This window comes from Anser anser, assembly GCF_964211835.1.
Source record: "Anser anser genome assembly, chromosome: 2".
Lineage (NCBI taxonomy): Eukaryota > Metazoa > Chordata > Aves > Anseriformes > Anatidae > Anser > Anser anser.
The window spans coordinates 111330676-111349404 of NC_139721.1; the positions used below are offsets into that span (position 1 = coordinate 111330676).

General features: G+C 36.3%; 1 protein-coding gene and 1 long non-coding RNA gene across 3 annotated transcripts in view; both read left to right on the top strand.

The window, feature by feature from the left end:
* CDKAL1 (CDKAL1 threonylcarbamoyladenosine tRNA methylthiotransferase) overlaps nt 1-18729 on the top strand; it is a 436369-nt gene that overhangs the window by 195211 nt on the left and 222429 nt on the right. The window lies entirely within an intron of this gene.
* The window catches only part of LOC310895062, a 38096-nt gene continuing 19367 nt past the window's right edge, over nt 1-18729 (top strand). Inside the window, exon 1 of the long non-coding RNA XR_014580412.1 lies at nt 1-18729. This exon is cut by the window's right edge and continues 18020 nt beyond it. This is a non-coding gene — a long non-coding RNA (uncharacterized lncRNA).

The window sequence follows — 18729 nt, forward strand, 5'->3', positions numbered from 1 at the left end:
GGCTTTATCCCTACAATAAAAGTCAGCCTTTGAATCGTACCAGGTCTTATTTTCACATGTAATGATCACGATACAATATGGCTCTGTTACAGAATTGATGTTCTTAATATGTTGTGGCTGTGTCTAGTGTTGCCGTTGTGGTAGAAAGCCATGCTGTCATTATGTTGGTGTGCCATTGTTTACAAAATGTAGTCCTGCCAGAAGGATTATTTCATTTTGAATTTAGGCTTGCACAGATAAAGTTCCGTGCAAGCATTTTGTCATGATGAAGATGATTTCTGTAAGATTTATTCATTTTGCTTTGTTGCTACTTTCTTACAAGGGAAGACAGTAATGTTTTTCACTTAGCAATAGCAGTAAATTTCATAAACTTTCATAGGATTCTGAAAACGCTTTTAAGATATATTGCTTTTTCTCATAATGGGTTTCCTTGAGGAGGTCTAGGATGTTTCTGTGAGCAATACAAAGTTTTGAGGATTAATTTGAAACAAATATGATTAACAGCTTCCAATAGAACAGGTACTGACGGACTTCTACTGCCAACTTCAATATAATATTGGTACTGATCTTACATGGATTCAACCAAACATCAGTTTTTCATACAGTACAGGACTTTGTGATAATATTTGCCTAAAACTCTTGTGTTTCATAGTTATGTTAGTTTTACTGAACTGATATTTGTTATTTGTATCTGAATTTTGCCTTTCTTTCAAAAATAAACATTTTCAAATATTTTCTGTGTTCATTTCTGATGCAATCTCTGTGAAGGCATAGGTATTGTTTTCTGTGTTTGTGTGCCATGTTGAAGGTTTATACACTTACTGAAAAAACACTGAGGTAATTCATGTACAGCTTCTCCTTCCATCTTTGAATCAAATTCTTTGAATCAAAATTATAACAATAAATACAGTATGTGATGTCACACTTTGTGGCACGTGCAAACGTTGCAATCATTGGGTTTCACTTACAGCTCACTGTTATAACTGTTCTAGTAAAAAGTTGGTCTGCAATGCTTCAGCACATTTAAAAATCCATCCTTATTTAGGGACCCACAATGAACTTTATTCAAGTTTGTGATGGACTTTTGGCTATTCCTATCAGCAGTATGTAAAAGAAAAGACCTTTTCCTAATCAAAGTCCACGTTTACAAATTCTGAGTTCTACATTACCCACTTAGCAATGTAAATATCTTTTGCTTTTGTTAAAACCTCGTTGTCCTGCAAGCCAAACTCCTCTTTTTCTTTCATGAAGTTTATCTATAATTGCCATACATTTTCTCCTACTGCTTAGGCTCGTATGATCAATGCAGTCATTGCTGTGAATTAGATTGTCTGTTATGATAGACAGGAATCCTGCCATGTGTCAGAATTCTTGTTTTAAAAGAAGTTTCTTAAACCTGTATGAATTTGATGATATCTTCAGTAATTGAAATACAAGATGTATAAATGCACTTCCTACTTTGTTGAAGAAGCAGTTCAGGCAATCCATTTCAGAAGGTTACAAGTTTTCAGTAGTATAAGACAGGTGATTTTTAAAATTGTTAAGTAGTCACTGTGCAGGTTAAAAGCTGCCATTTGATGGTTACGGTTATTGAGCAGTAATCATTCCTGGTAATAGCATGATATGTAGGTAGAAAAGGAACACTGCATTCTTTTCCTTTCATCCATGTATATCTCTGCAGTACATTTTTATTAGTAGTTGTGTAAGAATAGTGTTATTTTGTAAGCACTAAATACCCATTTAAATGTTCTAAAGAAACTGAACATTTCAGCAAGGAAATATGACAAAGAAAGCAAAGAGAAAATATGGGCAATATAGTCAGGATTATGGCCTTAAATAGGCTAGCATTTAATTTTATTCAGAATTATTGTGTGGAAAGAAAAAAACTTCAGACTTGTCTGTCTTGTTATAGTTGCATGTGCTAAAGTCCACGTTACTTTGTTGTTGCAGACAATAAATGTGAAATTTTTGAAAGTATTTTGAACTTCGAGGATTGTACATTCAGATTGAAAATTAAGTAATTCAATTCATCTGTTGTACTGCGGCCCTTATTATAATTATTGACTCCCTCAAAATAACTTGATTTCTAATGGAAAAAGTTGCCCTTAAGCTGTTGTTTGAAATTTCATGGAGAAATGCTATGACACTTCTCACAGCAGGCATCTCCAGGGAGTTATATTCTTATTTGGCCTTACACTAGTACCTTTGTTAGAGGAAATAAGAAAAGAAGCAAGTACCAAGTTGTAAAATGAGAGGCTTCTTGGGGGTTGGACCCAATGATCTCTTGAGGTCCCTTCCAACCCCTACAATTCTGTGATTCTTTACCTCTAGCTTCCACGTTTAGAAACAGTCATGAAATAGTTAGATACTTAGTTTGCAGTGTATGGAGAATTTATTACTGCCAGCTTGCTGCAGCTCGGCTGCAGAAACTCTTCGTCAATCCAGTGAAAGACTTGAGCAATTCAAATTCATTAAAGTCGTTGCTGAGTTATTGAACTGCACTCCCTTCAACAATTTTCTGTTTTCTCAGAAGATGCATTGGTGAAGCTCTAGTGAAAAATATGGAGAGGTACAAGTATGTGATGAAAAGTTTTTCCACGTTGGAATTATTCATGGGAGAATTGAAGTGTCCTAGAAGAACAGCAGCAAAAAACAGTATCTGATGATTTTGTACAACTACATGATCAAGTCATGTAAGAAAAGGGAGACTGATGTTAGTTGCAATGCTTTGTAGATAGTCTTACAGTATGCAACTTGATAAGGCCCAAAGGTGGGAAGTTGTAGTTAACACCAAAAATGCTTAGAAGAGCTGTATTTAAGGATATTTTGATACAGGTCCTTAAATCTCAGAACTAAAACAGCTCTCTAAAATGCTTTTTTTCAGGTAATCATTCTTTGTTTCTAGATGCCAGTTGCCGTCTTCTCACTATTTCTAACAGCAGTTGTCAAATGAAGCTTTAGTGTTGTGATCAGATGCTCCCAATTTTTCTTCAGTCATTTCCATACAGCAGCCTCTGGATTGGAAGTGTTTCTGAGCCATAGCATATGCATTACTACTTGTCTGCCAGTCATTTCAAGTAGTCAGTGATCTAGTCTGGGACTACTACTAATGCTTTGTCAGTGTACTGTTACCTATAACTTATCTGTGTGACAGCAGATTGTAAGGTACCTTACAGTGGTAATTATTTTTGATGCTTGTCTCCAACGTGACTTCTAAAGATTTTTTATTTTGATTTTCTCAGGCTTTTTAGTCAAAATTCAGCCCTGTGAGTTTATTTCGTTTTTGAAAGTTTTCCCTACTTTGTGTAGGTTAGATTTTGTTTCAATTTAGAGTCCAGACCTTTACTTTTTTGTCTATATTACAGTTTTGTAAAAACAAAATTTAACACTGCGGAGATTAGTAACTAGATGACAACAGATGACAAAATTGTTAACGTTTACATGCGTTCAAATTATTTTTACAAATGTGAACTTGATTTAAAACTAATTAAAAAGAGACGACTGAAATCATCACAGTCGAACAGATATCAACCTTTATATTGCACTTTTCCAACCTTTGAAATAAACTGTTCTTTATACTTCTTTATTTCTATATTTTATTTATATATCTTAAATTCAGTAAAGTCAAAAACTGTGTGTTGCAAGTTCCTGGTATATTCTGCGTAGTTTCATAATGCACTGAATTGAATTTCTGACAATTCTCTTATATAAGGTATCCCAAAGTTGAGTTTGCTTGTGTACTGTGTATGGATTTACATCTCCTGTCTGACCTCCATAGTGCTTTAGAAGTTATAATTGACATTGACTTGATAATTACAAAAATTCTTTTTTAATCAACTGATCCATCTGAAGGTAAAAGTAGATTATTGAGGTTTTAGCTATTTTAACTTGAATGTTTTGTCTCTGAATTTCAACTTTCAGTAGGCAGTTCTATTTTTTTTATTATTATTTTTTTAAACATGGACAGCCATGTCAAATCACATTATATAACAGATTTCTATAAGACAGTTAGTTAAAGAAAAAATATTGCTAAATGTAGTAAAGTGGTCTTTAAGTTGGGAACAAATGTGTTCTGTAGGGATGTTTATGGAAAGAGTTTTTCCACAGCTGATAGTACAGCACTTTCTTTGTGTCATCAGTTCAGTGGTATGTTTTTTCAAAATTTACTATATCATTTTCAATGCTGTATTTTAGGAGATTGTATTTGCAGTCATGAGAGAGCTCTTTCTTTCCTTCCAAAAACGACTCTATGTATGACGTGTTTTTGCTTAGTTCATTAAATGGAAGACAGGAATTGCTGCCATTGGTGAAGAGTGCCTCAAGAAGACACAAAAGTTAAAACAATGTTGTGAGGAGTGATGTCCTGGGATACCTTTGGCTAAATTGCAAGACTTTTAATTGATTTCAGAATTTTCTTTAATGGATTTTAGTGACCATAAAAAGGTGCTTAACTGATATTGCTACCTGGTGGTTTGTAAATGCAACCAATTATAAGAGAGAATTTCTGGGCAGAGCAAGCACTTTATATTGCCAACAATTTTAGCTGGCTCAGCAAACTGACTTTAAAATATAAATAGTTTTATGAATTAGTTGTTACTTGGTTCTACTTTAGAATGAAAATCTCCTGCATGTACCAGTAGGAAATTATTTTTCTTTAGCATTGCATGTCTGTCAAAAATGACAGGGAATATGCTGCTATTAAAATATACACTGTATAATTACTACAATATTAACTTATTTTATGGTAGCAACCAGTGAGCTCAAAGGAAGGTCAAATTATGTTGGGAAACAGCATACTCATATCCTCAAGCTACATTGAACAATAGCTTCTAGATGAATAATTGCAGTGGCAAAATATAATTTATTTTTATTCCATTATTTACATGATGCTTGTCTGGCATGCATGGTGTTGAATGCTGAATAATACTTCTGTTCAGGAAAATTTGGACAAAATATAGTATTGCAAAGCAAAGGAGCTACCTAAAGGATGATGCTGAGTCTCAACTTTCTTTCATTGGTAGTCTTTCACAATTATCCCTTATCTTGTAGGTTTTCAAGTGTTGAGAGTTTGAAGGAGATTAATGTTAAATATTTCTCTCTCTACAAGTATCATTATAAACAGATGTTTGCACATAGCGATAAGGATTCTTTTTATATAAAGTGACTAGTTTCCAAAGCTTTTCAGATCGATGTGAGCCTAGCTAAGGATCTCTGGTTTTATTAGTTCTGATGAGGTGCTGTCAGGACATTCTGCTTTCTTAGTTGGAGAGTGGTTTTCTTCCTGCAGCACTACCACTGAGCTCTCTCTGTGTATGTTTTCAGAGCAGCTGACATTCTTGAAAGGAGAAATATTTAATATTGACAATGATTTTGGTTTCTTGTTAATTAGTCAAAGTGGTACCAAATTTGATGTTTTAGGCTATGCTTTCTGAGTGGTGGATTTGGTCTTTGAATGTGCTTTGAAGGACTGGGTGCTTGGTCACACAGATGGAGACCTGGGCTGTGGACTCTAGTTTCTTCAGGGTGGGGGAATAGACCAAGGCTGTAGAGAGGGTAGGTGTTGCATATTGAGGTCTCACCTTGATGTGTGATGAAGGCTTCATCAGAGGCTGGACACAGACCCACGAATGAGGAAGTGGTCTTAGCAGTTTAAACACGTCCTTTGCTATTTATTCTAAACATGACCCAACAAAACTTTCTTAAGGAGCTAGTCTGAATTCCTTGCTCACTAATATTTTTGCCCTTCTAGTGTCAATGTTCCGTCAAATAGGTGATATAGGTACTCGTACTGGTGCTTGTCTTCTGTGGCTTAACAGGATTAGCTGAAGTCAAGCATTTTCTTGCACTTCTTTGTACTATTTTTTTTTCCCAACCATTTCTGCAACACTCTCAAAAGAAATATAACTCTTCCTCCATGTTAACCATGTGATGAAGAGACTTGGTTGAGAATCTGTTCGATATCAAATTGAATATGAAAAAAGGCACTGGTGTTATCCATCTATATCCAAAAACTGAGTTTCCATTGTTCATATAAACTCAGATGTTGACGATGTCAATACAGTGATACTTAAAGTTGATTTTATGGCTGTCAAATAATTTCTGACAGAGTTATACTTGAAAACATTTGGAAATTCCCTGTTACTGAGCCTGTGCTGTATAGTTCAATCAGTCAAAGGCTTTGACTCTATTGTTTTGATAGAATGGGGTGTGCTTTTTGTGGAAAGGAAAAACTCTTGATCATATGTATAGTTTGCTCTCTACAACTACCTGAAAGGAAGTTGTGAGGAGCTGGGGATCAGTCTCTTCCAGCAGAGAGGTAGTGATAGAACAAGAGGGAATGGCCTCAAGTTCTACCAGGGGAAGTTCAGGTTACAAATCAGAAATTTCTTCTCAGAAAGAGCAGTCAGGCATTGGGATGGGTTTCACAGGCAGGTGGTGGAGTCACTGTCTCTGGGGGTGTTCAAGGAAAGGTTGGACGTGGTGCTTAGGGACATGGTTTAGTGGGTGATAGTGTTGGTAGGGTGATGGTTGGACCAGATGATCTTGGAGGTCTTTTCCAACCTTAATGGTTCTATGATTGTTATATACCCAAAACAAGTAAACAATATCACGTTAATGACATATAGCTAATCTGTTGGTTGAATTAGATGGACATAGTTTGGGGATTTTTTTAAAAATCGGTTGTCATTTGAAAAGATTGGGAAATGTACTTTGTACAGAAATTAATTATGTTTAGAGTTTTGTTTAATTTTGGATTGGATTAGGTGTTTAGATCAACTTGAAATGAATGTTTTGTTTGGTTCCACGAATACCCACAGGTCAAAAAATACAGGTCAACTCAGAAACAAAACAACATTTGTGAGTAGGGTGTGTTTTTATTTATGTATTGTGAAAAATGGGAATGGTTTACCATGGAAGGTGTTTACACTAAAACATTACAGTTTCCCTCCATGTAAAATAATTCACCATTTTCAAATTTCATTAAATTTTAAATTCTCTTTCCTGTTGGAAGCTCGCTGATTTTAATACGGAAATTATGCTTGTTCCCCAAAAGCTATAAGCTGTATTTAGGCAAGTGTCTGTTTCTGTTTAGCAAAAACAGCATTAGAAAAGGAAATTTTTTAGTACTGTTTACCAGTAATTGCCTATGGTAGCACAGCAAAAAGCTGCATATAAAATTAAGAAAGTTAAGCTCAGAGCACTTTTTCATGCTGTGTCCTTTATAGCAAAAAGGAAGCAAAGCTAAAGGCAGGCTTTACCTGTACATGCAGACCATATTTTATTCTTTCTTTGCTTCTTTATCCATACTGAAGGAAGCATTAGAGTGAAAAAGCAAACATTAGTGTCTGCAAAAGCCAAGCAACGTTTTCTTGTAAGGTAACTGTAAGGAGGAAACATGAAAATTCATTGCTGGTTGGCTGTTTCTGCAGTTCTCCCATACTTAAGTCACGTTATACATTTACCCCATAAAAACTTCAGCAGGAGAAAAAAAACCAAACAAAAACAAACAAAAACACCACCGACAATGTAACATTTGATACAAAATAATATGTTGAAGGCATAGCATATATTGACTTCTACTTGCTCTCTTTTACCAACAAGAGTGATGTTATGAGAGTATGAAGTTTGTGCCCATTATAATTGGTTGTTAACTGTCTTATGGGCTACTTTTCTATCAGAGTAGACAAATTCTCAAAATGCTGAATTTTTGACTGGAATATATTGAATTCCACAATTAGAGATATTGTAGAAGGAGCTGAGTAAGTTCCATGTAGCGTTGTATAATGAAATGCTTGAATCGTCTTTTTCAAAATGATTTTGTTTTGCCTCTGTGCTTTCCAATTTATTGAATCAGAATGTTCTGATACATAGAATATAAGATGTATAAGAAAGCAAAATTACATATGAAAATCTTTTCTTAAAAATGCTCCTTCCCTCTAAAAGCATACGAACAAACCCAAACCCCATCTAATTTCTCATTTCCTTTCCAATCATATTTTTTGAGAGGAGAGTTTTCCTATCACAAATAATCTGGTACATACACAACTTTGCTAGGCATAGTGTTATGTCAAGTTTTGTTTCCTTGTTGGTTGATTTTAGTTTTTATTTTTTTGGGGGGGGGAGGTTGTGGGGGGTGTTAAGGGACTGGGGATGAAGATGGTTGCAGTGTTTTTCTAAGATAAACCTCTTCTGTCAGCCTTTTTACTGACTTCTGGGCAGGGAAGGCCTTCTAATATTGTTCCTGAAGTCTAATTTGAAGTTGCATTCCAGGGATCTTGGGTTGCTGTATTTGAGACACTTTGATAAACAGCTTTTCTTTGTTCTTCTGTGCTTCTTGGCTCTGGCTAAAGAACTAGGGTTTTTTGTTGTTGTTAAGTTTATTAAAATTCTTTCTGTATTGTCTTTTGTGTTTTGTGAATGTTTAAGTTTTGCCTGCTGACTTTGCTAATGCACAGAATACGTAGGCCAAGGTAAATATTTTGGTACCAGCGTGTCATTTCTTAGAGTTACATGGGATAACATAATGAATTAGTTTTTCATGGCTGCATGTAATCTTTTCTAATGATCCTGAAAGAAATAGGTATATTTACATTCCATCAGTAATGATTAGAAGCAGTGACTTCAGGTAAGTAAAAACTGCTGTGTTACAGAAATTTAAATACACATTGGCAACATCTTGTAACAAAGATTTTTAAGAGAATAAAAAGATGTCTTTTCAGTAGCATATTAAAATATTGCAGTTGTTTTCAAGCTTCATTTGAGAAACAAAATTACAAGGTTCGTGAGCTTTCTTCTTGACTCAAAAAGAAATTCCCACTTATGTTTTTGGTATGTGTTTCTTTTATATGGTCAACTTTGCTGAAATGCTATGGTTGTTTCTGTCATCTTCACTGTGTCTGCATAAAAGGTTCTTTTGAGTTATTTTCAATCGTATTTCATAAGTGCAGTGTCCATTACATTAGATTACTGGTTTCTAGGTTGTTTAATTTGCTGCATTCTGAAATTATGCATTGGAATATGCGAGGCAGTTCATTTTACATGTGGGAAAACAATCATCTTGCTGCCTATTTATAGGAATCTTAGGTGACTGATTCAAGACAGAAACTCGCATCTGTTGTATTGGATAATTGAGCTGAATGTTTTTTTCTGGTCTGACCAAAGGTCTTTCTCCTCCTGTCCCCTCCTCAAAACGGCATTACAGTAGTGAGCTTCCTCCAGTTTAAGACATTATTTTCACAGTAACGCTTTTCATTTACACGTTTTAAACAAGTCTTTCTTTTGTATTTGCTCATTAGTCCTGAAAGATGACACTATTTACATTTGTGTTTGCTATACAAGGACTGAGTTTCCATTGAGATATATGCACCTAGCTTTAGTAAAGGGGTGACTTCTTCCATTAATTTCATTAATGTCCTCTGATTATTGTTTAAATATATCTGACGTATATAATAATATGTCATATATGTATATAATAATCTATGTAGTAGTCTATATAATAGTATATATAACATATCTATTTTATTAAAAATAATTACATATAAGAAAATATTACTATTCTGCATGTTTTTGGTTGGTATTTTGCAGTTAGAGTTGAAGTCTCGCTCTGAGATGCCCAGGTGTGAGCTGACTTCAATGTAAAAATCATGTAGCCATTCCATTGCACTGCTGTTCTTTGACTGAATTCAGCTTTCCTTCAGACTATCATATCAGCTCATGCACAGTGCTGTCAAACATCATTTAACGTGGCTTTAGAATGGGGTTATGTTTGGTACCTAAGTCCTGGGAGAAGAGAACTGCCACTGTCTTGAGGTGTAGGTAAAAATGATCATTCCCAAAGGATGGAGATTAGGTTGGAATGAAAGCTGTATGCTCTTTGGTACATAACAGCACACCAGCAAGAATGAAATATAAGCTAAAGAAAAATATACGTATTAGTTTGTCATTCTCACAAGCCAAAGTCTTTTTTGATGTTATGTATATAGGGAATTACAGGTAAGGATGTGTAGAAACAAACCTTCAGCAGTGTGCCAGGAGCTCTCATGAAATGACTCCAGCCCTCTTCATGCCTAAGATTTTACGCTTTTTGCTTTTGACAATGGAATGCTTTTCAGGGTTGCACAGATCGGTTTAGTGATATGCTTTATGGTGCAACCAAGGGAATGTTAGCATCAGCAGAGCTGAGACACAGAAGTTCAAACCCATTACGGAAATTTCCCAGATCAGTCCATTATGATATTTACTGCCTGAGATGGACCTGCAGTCCACTGGCTGAGCTGTCAGGAGAAGCTTCCAGTTACTTCATACATTCCATGTTGCCCTTCAAATGTCCAGGCATTGATGTAACGGTGCATGTTCTGCTTAACAGGCAAATGTCATGCAAGGAGAAATGCGCTGAAAGCACTGAACATTTATTTAGCTGCTGGCTAAACTGCAATTTTATTTTTCCTGGGGGAAGATGATCTGAAATTGATGGCAATGGTACTAACATAAAAACATTCTCTTTGAAATTATTCTCGGTACTTTGGAGATAATGTGACCTTTGCTTAAATTAGAGTTATGGTACTTGCTTTTAATGCTTCAGTGGAAGACTTGAAACTATATTGATTTAAATCTGGAAAAACCCGAACTAGATATTAGCTTTGTTCTATTTTTATTCACTCTTGCTGATTTTGAGTTGTATGTAAAATTAATTCATGTTTTCTTTTTCATTTTTGATTTTTTTTTTATCACTTTGTAAAATATACTTTTCTAGCTCTTTGCTAGTTCTTCACTTTGTGTTGTTCAAGCTGATAATTATCTTGGGGTACACTCATACCGCTTTTTGTTTGTCATGTTTTTACAGAACTGTTTATGAATCACTTCCAGGAAAAAATTAAGTACCTCTACAATTAATGTCTTTCAGACTACATTTCAGGTCTGTTAAATAGTACTATAATGTTTCTGTCCATGGTGTCCCAGATCTCATGCATTTGTAGTATAATACATATGCAGTCAGTCCACTCCTTTTAGAAAGCCTCAAACATGTTGCACGTGCTGTATAGGTGATCGACTCATGCAGAATAAATTTGATGCTTTCCAAAGACTGACGACTCTGCAATGCACTCGTGGTATGCCTGATGCTGCCATCACAATACTAAGCATGCTGATTGTGTGCTCTGTAGCCACCAAGGACTTCTCTGGGATTCACAACTTACCACTGTTTTTGAGGGATGCCAAGAATCAGCACAAGACTCAAATTTAGTTTGTTAAAAATGTTAATATTTCATTATCGGTATAGATCATGTAGATCATATCATCTTCTAATTTTATAGTTACCAAGAACTTTCACTAATATAATATTGCTTCCCTTTGCTTATAACTGTGTCAAACTTTAATTGATACTCCTATTTATAATCATTTAACTATTTGGAAGAATTAGGTAGAAGATGTTATGTTATGCAAGTTTAGAAATGAGAAAACTTTTTTATTGACAAGTTCAGGAAGCCTTCATGCCTTAGTATGATCGTTCTTTTGCTTTTGGGTCACTTATAAATAAATATATAAAATATATTTATCCTATAGTATAGTATGTAGTGTGTATATATACTCTATATACTATACTCCATAAAATATACTGTATATATACAGCACTTAGTTCAGATGTTTTTTATAGAGATTCAGGAGATTTTGGCTGTTAGATTTTGTAGGCGTGCTCCACACTTTAGGCTGATTTCATGCATTTTTTGTTCCTTATTGCCAGGTCTGCTGTGATACCAGGCATCAGAAATGAGGAAGGGGAACCTCTTTTCACTTTTGCTCCATGTGTTAATGTCTTCCTCTGGCCTTGATAAAGGTTTTAGTCCAGACAATCTGTTTAATCATCCATGTAGCAGCCTCATATAACAAATGTGCTGTAACAGTTAGTTAATTTGCCAAAAAATCTTATCCACACCACATTTAGAACATGAATCAGACTAGATTTTGCAAGTATGCAGTGTAACGTGCAAAACTGTAACTAGAGGCCCTTCCCTTGCAAGGAAAAACACTTAGGCACCGTTTACTGTTTGTATAATTAGAATGCCTAAGTGCTGTGTACCTTTAAAAAAAAAAAAAAAACAAGGAAAAAAAACAGCTGGAGGTGGCCCCAAAGAGCTTATAATGTTATAATATAAACAACAGAGGAGAAATACAGTAGAATAATATTATGTAATTACATTCAAGATAATAATCAGTTGTTCACAGTATTTACTGCTGAGACTAAGGTCTTGTGTGGGATGATAGAGGAAAGGTTGTTATTTAGGAAAGATGAGGAAAGATAATGTAGTACAAAGAGTGGTCGTTCATTTTGGGAGGAGCTATGCCCCTAAAAGTCACAAAATTCATGTTCCCTTACAGATTTTCATCGGTAGTCACTCTGTGTGTGCTAGGCTGTGTTTCTTCAAGTAGTAATTTCTTCTCTGTGGGGATTATTATGGAAGTCTGAATAGCTTTAAATGGATTCCTTAGATGCTTCGGAATGTTGTTCATGTCATGGTTGTCTGTTCCAAAGTATAAATCCCCTTAACAATGTAATATGAAATAAAATGCATATTTTCTGAAAATCTAGACTATTTGTTGGTTTAGGATGCTCTCTTATCTGTAAGTTGTTGTCAAAGGCAAATAGACATTGTTCAGAGGAGAGCTTGCCGGATGTATTGACAGTGTTGCCAGCATTTCTTGTAGCATGACCAGATTACCTTTTTTGTCTCCGTTAAACCTGCCTAGTAATGCTGCTTTTTCAATAGTCTCTCTAAGTGTGCATGGGCTGTGGTAGCTTACAGTGTTGGGAAGAAAAATATAAAATGTATGCAAATGCTTATTTTGCATGCCCAACTAAGACTTGTACAGACAAGAGGACTCCTCTAATCTCTTAGCTTCGGCAGTTTAAAGAAACAGAGAAGTTTGTTTAGCAAAGATTGTAATTTTATTTTATTTTTTTTAGTGGAAAAAACACAGGTTTTGGTCATATTTGCTCTATAACTCAGACTTCTCATTCTTTTTTATTTTTTTTATACCTTATGCAAATGTTTGCATTTATGCTGCTTAACTCTTTTAATGACAAGAAATCATTTCAGTTTCATTCTTTTTTGTGGAAAAAGATGCTTTTTTTAAAAAAAAATAAAGGTTTAGTATAAAAGAGCGAAAGCAGAAATGTATACAATTAAAAATACTGCCTCAATTTTAGCCTTACACAATAGTTTCAGATGTAATGTAAACAAACCAATAACAAACCAGTCCATGCCTCCATTTTAACTTGGCTTAGTTCTCCAGTCTGGCTTACTTAAGGACCATGTAAACACTTGGATTATCCCAATGGAAAAAACAAACAGACTAGCGTATATGTAAGGTAGGAAATAAGCTACTATAAGCAACTGAGGAGACAGGAAGACAGGCTCAGCAGAGCTGGTTTATGCTGCTTGAAAAGTGTAAGTGAAACTGGATAAGAGTGATCAGATCTTACTTTCTGGAATGGGGTACAGATTTGTCTGTGTATCCTCTTGGAAGTTTTATAATCTTGCACATACCTTTGTGATTAGGGATGGTAGCATCTCATTCGAGTTTCAGTGAAATTTCAGTTTTTCAGAATATAATTTTGTTGTATTGTAAGAGAATAGAAAGCTGAAAGGAGACTTAGGCTTGTTTTTTTTAGTCATATATACTCAGAAATTTCAAAGTGTGACAGCAATAAGTGATACAATTTGAATCTTTTAAGATACTGACGTTATAGAAATACTGCAATTCTGCAATGTCCCAGTTCTGTTAAACCAAGGGATTTGGAGAGATATCAGGAAATCGAGATGTGGCAATCTGCCCAAACTCTCCTCTCCCATCACTGAGCTGCTGTTTTCTATGCAGACGTACCTAGTTGAGGTGAACCGTCCCTGCAAGGCTTCACCTAATATTGAACAAGCTGGGCTGCCTTCTCGTATTTTCCAAAGGCATGAGATACCTGTCCCAGCACAACACTTACTTACTTTGAGAATCCACCGATTTCAGGGAGCCCATGTGCACTGCGATGCTAGTGTCCTCTGGCACTTCAGCAAAAGGAGAATGGATGCTCACCAAGGAGGGGGAAGGAGAGCTTACCTCTGATTTAATAATTTGGGTGTTGTTTGATATTGCAAATATTAGAGTTAGTGATACCATGAGAGCAATTCATTATTGGTAACTGCTGGGTGGGTGGCCCTGTTGAAAATCGACGTGATTCTTACTGCAGTCTTGAAATGTCTGCTAAAGATGGAGTGCTGGGATGGTCCCAGACTGTGAGTTTAGGAGCCTCCAGGTTGCCGAATGGTACTGTTTCAAAGTTCCCTAAGCTGGTCTTAAACGTGAGATGTTCTTGAGGAAGGTGCCTTCACACGGTAGCAGAAATCGGATAACCTGAAGAACCGCATAGCATAGCAAGACTTGGTGTTTCAGAGAGCTTGTAGAAAGAGCTGAGCTGCGTGTACAGCCGAACTGCAGCTCCGCACAGCGGGCTCTGGCAGTGGGACTTTGCGAAGCTGCTGTTCTGAAAGCACCTCCGTCACAGGAAACTAATTTCCTGGTGGCTTTCAGCTCTGTATTCTACTTGAGCTGTAATAATCATGGATCTAAAACTATCACATTTTCACTGTGCTTGCTTAACATATTTCTTTAAAAAAGATAAATATGTATATACATTATAAATATATGTAAAAATATGTATCTCTTAAAAGCCAAAGTAATTTATAGGAAACAATTTGATGTTGTCTTCATCAGGTATTGAATTAGATGTCAGTATACTGAGGCAACATGACCTTGCAGCCTTAGAAAATTTTATTAAATGCTTTTCAAATAGCAAAATACTTTGCATGTGTATGCATTTTGTTTGTCCTTATTGAAACAGACTTCTTCAGAAATGTAAGTTTTCTTCTTCTAGCCCGTATTTTCACTAAGTTGAGGAAGGCTTTCTAAAATCACACAATTTTAGCATTTTCTTCCAACAAGAAATTATTAAAATTGCTGCTAGATTTATAAGGGAAAGGACTTCTGATCTCTCATTTAAAAAAAAAAAAAAGTTTTATAAAATGAACTGCTAGTTCTTGGCTGGTGCCTGTTAATCATAGAATCACAGAATGGCTTGGGTTGGAAGGGACCTTAAAGACCACCCAGTGCCACCCCCTGCCATGGGCAGGGACACCTCCCACCAGACCAGGCTGCCCAAGGCCCCATCCAGCCTGGCCTTGAGCACCTCCAGGGATGGGGCATCCACAGCTTCTCTGGGCAGCCTGTTCCTGTGCCTCACCACCCTCTGAGTAAAGAACTTCTTCCTTATACCTAAACTAAATCTGCCTTCTCATAGTTTAAAACCATTGCCTCTTGTCCTATCACTCCATTCTGCGACAAAGAGTCCCTCCCTGGCTTTCCTGTAGGCCCCCTTTAGGTACTGGAAGGCTGCGATAAGGTCTCACCAGAGCCTTCTCTTCTCCAGGCTGAACAACCCCAACTCCCTCAGCCTGTCTTCTTAGGCGTGGTGCTCCAGCCCTTGATCATCCTCAAGGCCCTCCTCTGGGCTTGCTCTAATGGGTCCATGTCCTTCTTATGGTGGGGGCCCCGGAGCTGAACACAGGGCTCCAGGTGGGGTCTCACAAGAGCAGAATCACAGAATCACAGAATTGTAGGGGTTGGAAGGGACCTCAAGAGATCATCGGGTCCAACCCCCCTGCCAAAGCAGGTTCCTTAGAGCAGGCTGCCCAGGTAGGCGTTCAGACGGGCCCTGAATATCTCCAGAGAAGGAGACTACACAACCTTCTTGGACAGCCTGTTCCAGTGCTCCATCACCCTCACCGTGAAGAAGTTCTTTCGCATGTTGGTGCGGAACTTCCTGTGCTCCATTTTGTGGCCATTGCCCCTTGTCCTGTCCCCACAAACCACCGAAAGGAGGTTGGCCAAATCCCTCTGTCTCCCACACTTAAGATATTTGTAAACATTGGTAAGACCAATGTTCATTCTGCCATATTATCATCAAGTTTAAAAAAAACTCATCTACAGTTCTTAAAAAACAGGTAGAGGAGAAGAATCACCCCCCTCACCCTGCTGGCCACGCTTCTCTTGAGAAGCTGTTGTAGTGGAATACTGAAATCAAAATTGAAGTACAAATGCAAGTTTACTTGTGTCTTTCTGAAAAAACTTACTTGAAAGAGAAAGGCATCTTCTCCAAATTCTCTGCAAAGGAAGACTCATATACTCCATGTATACGGTAACAAGAAAGTAGTCACCATCTTACTCTGGCAGAGGTAGAAATATGCATGGTAGCTGTGGTTGTCTTCTTGCTGTTTAATTCTGTTAGTAATTTTACAATTATAAATAGTACTTTTGAAGTTACTTCTGAACCACGTTAATAAATACTGTTTTTTGAATGTAAATTCTTAGAGGAAAGGCAAATACTACTGTCCATAGCCATGTCTTTTCAGAACAAAAGACACCCACTAAGGTTGGTGTTATTAAAAATCTCATAAAGGCAAATTGGTAGGTAGTAACCGTGGTTTTATTTGAACTCTCCCTATTGTCAATCTGAGTATTTCCCTTGAAGTTTTTCACTTTGAGCTTGCACTTAGCTTATCCATGGAAGAGTTTTATTTCTTTAAAGTGTTGGCAGCCAGTTTTGTGTCACTTTGACTTTTGCTATGAATTGCAATGCCTTGTAAATACTGCTGTTCAGTAGACCTGCTGAGAAAAGGAAGAAAAAGCTTGATGCTATGTAAATTTGGCAATGAAGGAGATGAAGATTCTTCATGCTTTTTAGTAGGATGTTTGGCTGGCTTAGAGCTTCCTCAGTAAAAGCTATCCCATCGGATGTTTGCTTTAATTTTTTTTGTTTATTTTATACCAAAGTAGTGTATGTTATATTTTTTGTATGCTTATTCAGTGGAGCAGTAGGAAAGGAAAGCTGGATAACATTCCTTTTTTGTTAATTTTATTTATAAATATCTTTTTGCTAAGTTTGCATTATTTGAAACGGAGTGTAAAACATGAGATTTAGTAATGCCACAGCCAGCAGTTGAAGTCTTTATGGGACAGATTAAACTGGTCTTGTGTGTATTTAGTGTTGAATTTAAAAGCAATTCAAATTAAGGCATAGTGTACCTTCTAATTAATCTTACTTTCAGGAAAAAAAAATCTTTAATTTTGTTTGAAAATTACTGTTTGATTTTATGTTGTTTCTTAGCCACAGGGGTATTGGAGTTTTTCCACTAGCTACTTGTAAATATTTGTTCAGGTGTTGGAACTTGTACTTATTTGTTGGTAATACTTGTTTTGCTCCTGTATTTACTGCTGATTTTGTAAAATCTTGGCCATAAATACTTTCAAAACTTTATAATACTGTTATCACAGCCAACCTTGCCTATTAGGCAGCATGCAACTACTTAGCACTTTCCATTGCTCCTGTGAAAATGAGACAAGCAATTCCTTCTGTGAAACAGATATGGCGACCAGAATCCGTATTGTTAAGAAAGGAGATGCACTGTGTTGCACCAGTCACATTCCAAGCACAGTATAGGTCATCATTATTATGTCCAAAGGTAATTTATCAGAATACAACAGTGGTTGATTTTATCTCCTGCTAAATGGTCTTCTCTTGGATAGTTTAGCCTTCTGGAGAAACAAGTATCAGTCATTCTATGCCAGTGAAACATTCTGTTCAAAAGATGACTCTAGATGGTAACTTCTGCTAACTTTTCTTTCTTTGCTGCAGGAATATGAAGGGGAGCACTAATTTCTTGGAGAATGAGTTTTAGCAGAACTAGAATCTCTCATCGTCAAATTTGCACGTGAACTGCATTTCTCTTTGTGGACAAAATGATTCATGTCCCACTACCCCTTCCATTGCAAGGTGGCTGGTGTGCCAACTACTTCTTAAAATGAAGAGTAATGTTAGATACCTCATCCCATACAGAGATTCAAAGCATTAAATGATATATATGAGGTTCAGAACAAAATAAAACTTAACCTTATAATATGGTTAAACCTGAGAAACTCCCTAGCATGGGGCATGGTGAAAGTTTACACGTTTGGAAGAGATAGGACAGATGCATGGAAGAAGAATCCGTTTTCTTTAAATACAATCAAGGCTCCTTGGGGAGTGTTGGAATTTGCTGAATACTCAGCAAATACTTTATGCTGCCTATATTTATACTTCATTAAGCATCCACTGTAGACAGGCTTTAGAGAGACGACACTGGGTTGAAATAACTTGTGGTCTTTGTCATTATGACTATTCTAAAGTTGTATTTCAGCAAATATCTGATTTGCCCCTGTTTTACTTTAGATAAAGTGTGCATTAGCTTGTTAATGTTGTTCCCTGCCAGTTTTTATTATGAAGGCTTACCTGCTGTGCATAGATTGTTTTTTGCAGTGCGGGTACTCCTGTTACGTTGTGCAATATTGTTATGAGTCAAGTACATGCCATCTCCATATCTAATGCTACCATAAGATGGAAATTTTTAAAGTTCTTTTAATAGGAAACTAAGAACTCATCTGATCAGGTCTGAGTTAACTTTCTCCCAAAGTGCTTTAAAGTGCTCGGTGATTAAGTGAAAAAGCTGCAATTTACAGAAGCAGGCACTTCAACATCAAACAACTCACAGCAAATGTCAAGTGTAAACAATCTGTAAGTTATAAAAAGAAATTGTCTAATCTTTCATGCCATATTCACTGAAGTCATAGTAAGAGCTAAACTCTGTGCGG